The sequence below is a fragment of the Mus musculus genome, chromosome 16 (genome assembly GCF_000001635.26).
Source record: "Mus musculus strain C57BL/6J chromosome 16, GRCm38.p6 C57BL/6J".
Classification (NCBI taxonomy): domain Eukaryota; kingdom Metazoa; phylum Chordata; class Mammalia; order Rodentia; family Muridae; genus Mus; species Mus musculus.
Genome location: NC_000082.6, coordinates 84,678,541 through 84,686,311, shown reverse-complemented (window position 1 = coordinate 84,686,311; position 7,771 = coordinate 84,678,541). Strand labels below are relative to the sequence as shown.

The window sequence follows — 7,771 nt, the reverse complement described above, 5'->3', positions numbered from 1 at the left end:
GGACTGTTGGCATGCATGGCCCCAGGTCTTGTCTGATGACAGAGTCCATCAGCTCCTCTCTAGAAAGCATTCATGGCATTCCTGAGCCAGAACAGAAAAAGGACTGCGTGGCTATCACTCTCATTCAGTACATTTAGATGTGAACTGTGGTAGGCACAATGCTCTCCCTATAATTCTCTCGTTGTTGACCTCATACAATCCTTCAAGGAGCTGTGTAGAGCAAAAAGAAGAGGAAGGAAGAAGTCTTCCCTTCCCTGACTCTCTCCTTGAGCTGGGATACTGGTAATATGCTACTTTAAGATGGGAAGAACAAAGACCAAAGTGTGTACACTTTGCCCCTTCTTAGAATTGGGAACAATCACCCATGGAAGGAGTTACAGAGACAAAGTTTGGAACTGAGACAAAAGGATGGACCACGTAGAGACTGCCATATCCAGGGATCCATCCCATAATCAGCCTCCAAACGCTGAAACCATTACATGAACTAGCAAGATTTTATCGAAAGAACCCAGATGTAGCTGTCTCTTGTGAGATTAGGCTGGGGCCTAGCAAACACAGAAGTGGATGCTCACAGTCAGTTATTGGATGGATCACAGGGCCCCCAATGGAGGAGCTAGAGAAAGTACCCAAGGAGCTAAAGAGATCTGCAACCCTGTAGGTGCAACAACATTATGAACTAACCAGTACCCCGGAGCTCATGACTCTAGCTGCATATGTATCAAAAGATGGCCTAGTCGGCCATCACTGGAAAGAGAGGCCCATTGGACATGCAAACTTTATATGCCCCAGTACAGGGGAACGCCAGGGCCAAAAAGCGGGAATGGGTGAGTAGGGGAGTGGGGGGGGGAGGGTATGGGAGACTTTTGGGATAGCATTGGAAATGTAATTGAGGAAAATACGTAATAAAAAATATTTAAAAAAAGATGGGGATTTACACCATTAGTTTCTCTTTCTTCCAACATTGGCTGGACCATCTACAATCAGATCTGATGCTTAAGCCTCAGACTCAGACAAAACTACACCATAAGCATCCTTAGAGCTTAGACTCCAATCGTGTGAACCAATTTCTCTTACCTCTGCTTCTCTCTCCATCTGTCTCCATCTCTTTTCCTATTCCTCCCTTATAACAAGTGATTAGCTTATATTTACATATACCTACAATGTGATTTGTTTTACATTTATTGTAACTTATACTGAAAACAGCAAGAGATGCTGCTCAGTAGTAGGTTGCTTGCACAAAGTTTGGCGTTCTGTTTCTCGTACTGCAAAAGAAAAAAATAAGGAAAATATAGGTTAGAAACTGTCTTAAATATCCTGGAGGAAGACACTGTCATTAGTAGCATTGTCTTAACTTTTGAGGAGACTACAAAGGAGTAGCTTCAGGCCTTCCTTCCTTTTGGTTACACAGAGATAAAAATGCATGTGGTTTACTTTATGTGTCAAGAGTTTGTGTTGGTCTTTCAAGTTTTCATGTCACAGAAGTTTCCTTGGAGCATGTACTTTATATCAGACACATTGCTAGATGCAGTGGTGTTAATAATGAACAAGGAACATATTGTCCCTGCATTTTTGATGGAGTTGTGACAATCTAGTTGAATAAGTTTGGTTGCATTAGAGCAGTGTATTGCATTGATCAGATACATATGTATTTAAGGCTGGGCCAGGTGGCTTTTGGTCTGCTGGACTAAGTTAGCCTTCCCATCTACTGCTAAACAGGTGTTGTAAAGTGGAAAGCAAGTGAGATATTAAGTCAGAAGCTGAATTCAGTCAGTAGCCAGGAAAGCTTCTGTGAGGAATTCTGAGAGACAGTGAGTAGGAGTTATTCAGGGAGAAGGGGACGCGGAAGCGACCCATGAGATAAAGACCATGGGCTGGTGGGTGACTGGCAAATGCTTGGCATAGAGGTAGAGTAATGCTTTGAATGAGAATAACCTCATAGGCTCATACCCTTGACTGTGTGGTGCCTAGTTCGTGGAACTGTTTGGGAAGGATTAGGAAGTGTTGGAGATGGTAAATTACAGTAGGTAAGCTTTGAGGTCTCAAAAGCCATGCCATTCCCAGTGAACATTCAGCTAAACAGAAATTCCTCACTGTAATAACCTTAATTTCTGTTGCCATACAATATAACATGGTCCAAAACATTGACATTTCCAAGGAATAGGTATATGAACATCATCAGGGACCATCTGTGCACCGCATGATCCCTAGGAATCTGCTTTTTGTTTTTCAGTATATCTTTATCTTTATCTAATCTCTAATATATAAAAATGTAATTCTGTTTTTTTGTTTTGTCTGTCTTGTCTGTGACATCCTTCTCATCTTTGCCTCCATTTCTGCTTCACTTCATGGATACCTCTCACCATTTTCTGGCTGAGTCCCAGCTGACATTTTCTGACAAGGGTTCTCAGTGGTCTGTTATTAACTGTAACTTTCAATTCTAGACGAAGATCACTTTGTCTCTAACAGGTTAGCTTTTTCTTGATGTTGAAGGTTACATGGTTAAAATGTAGCCTTCTGGTCAGTGAGGGATTATAACAAACCCCTTTATGTTTCAGCAGGAAGGGCAGACATCTGTATTTTAGCCACTGTTCTTGAAATAGCAAGACCTGCTCACACATCTTTTTATTGTCAATCAGCTTGAGCATAGGCAGTTACAGATCTAGAGGATGCTCATTATCACATCGTGTTTCAAGTGTGCAAAGGGTTTAAGATCAAACACACTACTACTATTTTGATTTAGAGGACAGTCAGCAGAGAAGAATAATTTTAAAGAAAAAAAGAAATGCCATGCAAGCCACCAACCATGTGGAAACAGCAAACAACCTTTCAACTTCTACTTGCATTAATGACAAATACACCAAACATATTATGCAAAAAACCCCACCAAGTTTATGGATGACACCTAAGGCATGATAAATATTTTGTTAACATAAGTAAAATGTCTTATTTAACTCTATAGAAGTCCTGTGGTTGCAATAAATGAGAACCGTGGTGGAACAGCACAGAGATGAGGCCACCTTTCTAAAATGGCAACATGAACAATTAAGGTCTATTCTCTTTAATGATAGCTGTTACTTAGTTCCTTAACATTTTCCTCCATAACAAAATATTGATGTTCCTTCCCGTGTTAAGTTAAAATTTCAAATTATTGCAGACTAAAATTCAATAGCCAGAAGTGTTTAAAAAATGTTTATCTTCTACTAAATAGTCTACTTTCAAAGTTCTTTAGAATGTGAAATACTTCAGTGAACAGTAGGAAGTGGCAAAAGTAATAAAATGATATATACTTGCGGTTTGGAAAAAATCTCTTTATACACACACACACACACACACACACACACACACACTTATTCACTTTCCATTCCTCTCATTCCCACAATTCTTCCCCCAGGCCCCCTCTTCTCCTCTGAGCAGGTGTGGTCCCCTGTTATATACCCCCACCCTGGTACATTAAGTCTCTTCGAGGCTAGTCCCATCCTCTTACACTGAGATCAGACAAATAAAATCTCTATTTTAAAACAAACACTTTATTGTTGTGTGATTGTGAATGTATCATGTGTGGATGTACAGATGTCATGGTAATGTGGAAGTCAGAGAGCTTTCAGAAATACATTCTCTCTCTCTCAATGTGCGACCTAGGGATCAGATTCAGGCCAGCAAGCTTGCCTAGCAAGCATTTCATCAATGGCCATCCCTCCATTTCTATCTTTTTTGACTTGACACACTGCCTATAGAAACAATATGCATATCTTAGTAAGTATTGATTAAAACATAACAGACTTGGTTTTAGTGCTTTGAAATTTGATGTGAAATATAAGAAATGAAACTGTAGAAGGTAGCTCACCCTACCCTGACACAGTGGCAACAATCTACCCAAATTGCTGGTATTTAAAAAGGAATACAAGCAGTGCCCTGAGGGTGGTTTTTTTTTGTGTGTATGTGTTTCACACTGTGTCACAGTAACGAGAAGAATGTTGGTCATATTTCCTGTAATGTCCCAAGACTGAATGTGACATATTTAACTTTAGAGACAGTACAGGCTGAGAATAGGCAGCCAACGTGTTTTCTGTGCTAAGGAATGGGAGGTTGCTTTAGACTCTGAGACACGCTTCAGAGAGCAGTGTGGGTGGGGGAGTTTTCTCACAAAGAATTATCCACTTACAATGTGCTCAGATTTTTTTTTTTTTAAATCGAGACAGTCCCTTGATTTTAATGACACATGGGATTTCACATTGTCTTTGGTCTACTCAAAGTTTCTACCTTGCATCTCTTATGCTTTTAGCCTGAACTGTATCATGCCATAAACTCAAACATTTATGGGATCAATTACAAAATGACTTAAAAATACAGTAGAAAAGTTGCTTTGGTGACAAGCCCTTTTGGTGAGATTTGAAGATTTCATATTTCATGTAGTAGTAGTCACAGGAAGAAAAGATTTCCTACGTGAAGAAACTAGACCCACTATAGAATACTTGCAAATTTTTGGGTGTGTGCATTAAAACTTCTCTATTGGGAAATGAGTAGCTACAGATTAGTGTTTGACATGGACTGAGGCCTAGCCAGATGTCTCAGTGGGTGAAGGCACATGTCACACAAACCTGGTGCTTGAGTTTGGTCCCTGGCATCCCCATCAGTGTGGAAAAAGACAACCATTCTCAGTTGTTCTCTGACTGCCACATGTGTGCTCTGGCTCCCCCTCCATCACCATGAGCTCCTTTAGACATAATAAATAAAAAAAATTAAAGGTAAATTAATTAATTGAAGTGACTTTCCCTTAGGTAGCTTAAAATCCAAGCATAGAAAAGCTACATTCACTTTAGTGAACATTTAGAAGGCAGCACAAGGAACAAGAACCATCAAAGGAATAATTAGTTATAATGCATTGATTCACATCACACAGAAATCAAGCACAGCCTCCTAGACCATAGGATTAAACACATCTTATTTTTGGATCCCTTTCACAGCCTGTTAACATTGAAAACACAGGTTTAGATCATGGTCCTCTCTAAATAATCCTTCAAAATGTATTTAGTATGAAACAAGAGTTGTTAGATACAAATTTAAATTAGAGAGCCGAGTTATTTTAGCTGAGACAGTCAGATATTGTAAGCAATCGCTTTGTACAGACTTTCTTCCTGAAATAATAGACAGAAAAGTGTTTCTGTCATAATGGGCATTATTTCTTCACTTAAAATATTTACTTTACAAAAGGTCATTTGAACTTACTCATAAGTGGAATTTTACAATGTACCATCTCACTAGCAAGCATGAGTCAACATGGATTGTTACAGACTTTGGAGAGTGAGTTGACTCTGTGCAAACCGAAATACACGTGGTCATGAATACACCCTGCTCCCCACTTTAAAAAAAACCCAGAAAACAAAACAAAAGCCGTGTCTAGACACAGTTACTTATTGAGTTTCTGTTTGATGTTTTAATTCCTGGAATGTAGTCCGGACATCGACCATATCTGTTGGACTACCATGAGCCTCCCACACTTCCAGGAACTTTCCTTAAGTTTTCATTTAAGTCTCAGAAAAAAGAAAAGGACAGACGACAAGAAAGACCATTACTCTCATGTTCTAGAGAAAGAGAAATGAGGTATCCGAGGGAGGGAAATGACACCTCTGTGTCACATATTGGAAGAGGCAGCACTGACTTTTTCTGAGGCATGGTTCTGTTTCTGCACTGGTTGCCTACACATGTCTAGGATAACTCCAGCTCTGCCCCCAGCATGGCCAACTTTCAGTTTTGACAAGAGAGGGGATTCCTGGAATGTAGAGCTAACTTAAAACAGTCCTGGGCAAAGTCACACTGGCTGGTCACTTTGAGTGTCTGTGTGTGGTAGTTTCAGAAGCCTCTGTTCCAGATATATCATCTGTACTGGTTAGGCCATTGTTCTTTCCAGGGAGGTGATATGCAGCTCTTCCTCTGGGGACTTGAGCTAGCTACCTAAAAGTCTATTCCAATCTTCAGCACAACTTCAGAACTCTGAGATCAAAATGTTCAAAGCGTGCTTCACCTTCCAAGACTGGTATCAAGCTCAAAGACTTGATATAAGATTTAGGCACACTCTTTGGGTCTAATGCTGGCAGTACCCCAGTCTTTGCCAGGTAAAAAGCTTCCATTATTATAGCCTGTCACTTTTCCATTCAGCCTAACTTTTTTCCTTAATGAGGCCTTTCACATTCTTTTTACCACTCCCCTCCCAAACTTTTTAAAAGGAGAATCATATGTTTCTTGATAGTAGAATATCTGCCTTTAGGAAATTATGAAAGGTAAGACCATGAAGTATAAATGTCTAGCTGGTTTTACTCTGAGCAAAAATATTTAATTTCTTGTTACATGTTTTCTTTAAAATATGGGCAATAATATTCCTTACCTTACAAGGTTATTGAAAGTATTGAATTATTTTATGTAACACACACACACAAGGATACCTGTCTCAATGAAAGTGCTAGGAGCCAGACGTGGTGCAAACCTCTAATCCCAGCACTTTAGGGGCTAAGGAAGGAAGATGACTATTTCAAGGGCAAATTGTGATGGTACAATAACTAAAGATTCTACAGTGGCACACATAGAATGTGGTGGTAACCAATGACTTTCCAATGGGTCTTAAGACCTACTCTACCAGAGGGAAACCATTCCTGGTGCTTCGCTACTCAGGGCTAATGAAGTCATAGATCTTGGAGTAGAGCCTACTACAACTGGCACTTTGCTAAATCAGTATAGTCCCCAACTATTTTCTAAATATTTGTCCTTATACACAAAGATAAGTGCAGCTCTCACCCATTGGCAAGAAAACTTATCTTTGCAACAGATAGAGACCACTACAGAAAACCATAACCAATCAAAATACAAAGTTATGGAGCCTAGTCCTAACTGATACAGCTGCAGTGTAACTCCTCCACCTGAGGCTCAGGGCTCATGGAAGAAGATGGGGTAACGAGGCTGTTAAGAGCCAGGGAAACAGGAATCCAGATATGAGGTGTATCTCTAGGGATGTTAGAAGCTACAGCCATGAACTCTCACCAACATGATTGCCTAAACATGAGTTACATGGAGGCAGTGACAGTAGACATGCTAATATGGATGGTGGAAAGCTCATTTAGGCACAGCCCTATGCAAAGAAATCCAAGCCACTAAGGGATGCTGAGAAGAGGAGAAATAGTTTCCCCAGGGATGAGCACACATTAGCTATCCAATATCAAATGATGAGCCCTGAAAACATACGTATGAGTTAACATTATACAGACCGAGCAGGTTATATTTAAGTATTTAGGAATATGTAGGTATATACATATATGCTTGTAACAACAATTAATGAAAAAAGAAGCCAGGAATTTGTAAGAGAGCAAGGATGGGGTAAATAGGGGGGATTTGAAGGGAAGAAAGAGAAAGGGAGAATGATCTAATTGTATGATAATCTCAAACACTAGAAGAAAATGAAATATAAACAAAAGTAAAACAGGAGGCACTAGCTCTGCCATCCCTGATTGTACACACTGCATTGTTCTCCCACAGGGTACCCAGGGGTGCAGCGGATGATGTGGCTGTGGCTCAAGGATTCTGGCTGAAGATGACGTTGATGTCAAGCTCACGAGTCTTGCTTTCCAGTGGTGCTGGAGGTTTCAGACACTTTCCCTAAGAGGCATGTTGTGTTTGTTCATGTTCTGATCTTGATGCACATGTTTGGCAAGTTCCCATCACTGTGGCAAAGATGCCTGAGGTAAGCAAGTAAAAAGAGAAAAGGAGTATTTTGGCACATGGT

The 7,771-nt window shown here is 40.1% G+C and overlaps 1 long non-coding RNA gene across 1 annotated transcript; it reads right to left on the bottom strand.

Moving 5' to 3' along the window:
* Positions 1 to 1,164: 1,164 nt before the first annotated feature.
* On the bottom strand, positions 1,165 to 6,523 carry 4930529L06Rik (RIKEN cDNA 4930529L06 gene). The gene is made up of 3 exons (NR_040537.1): positions 6,441 to 6,523; positions 4,599 to 4,714; positions 1,165 to 1,262 (listed from the first exon to the last, which is right to left on the bottom strand). It is a non-coding gene; the product is annotated as an RIKEN cDNA 4930529L06 gene (long non-coding RNA).
* Between the last annotated feature and the right edge of the window lie 1,248 nt (positions 6,524 to 7,771).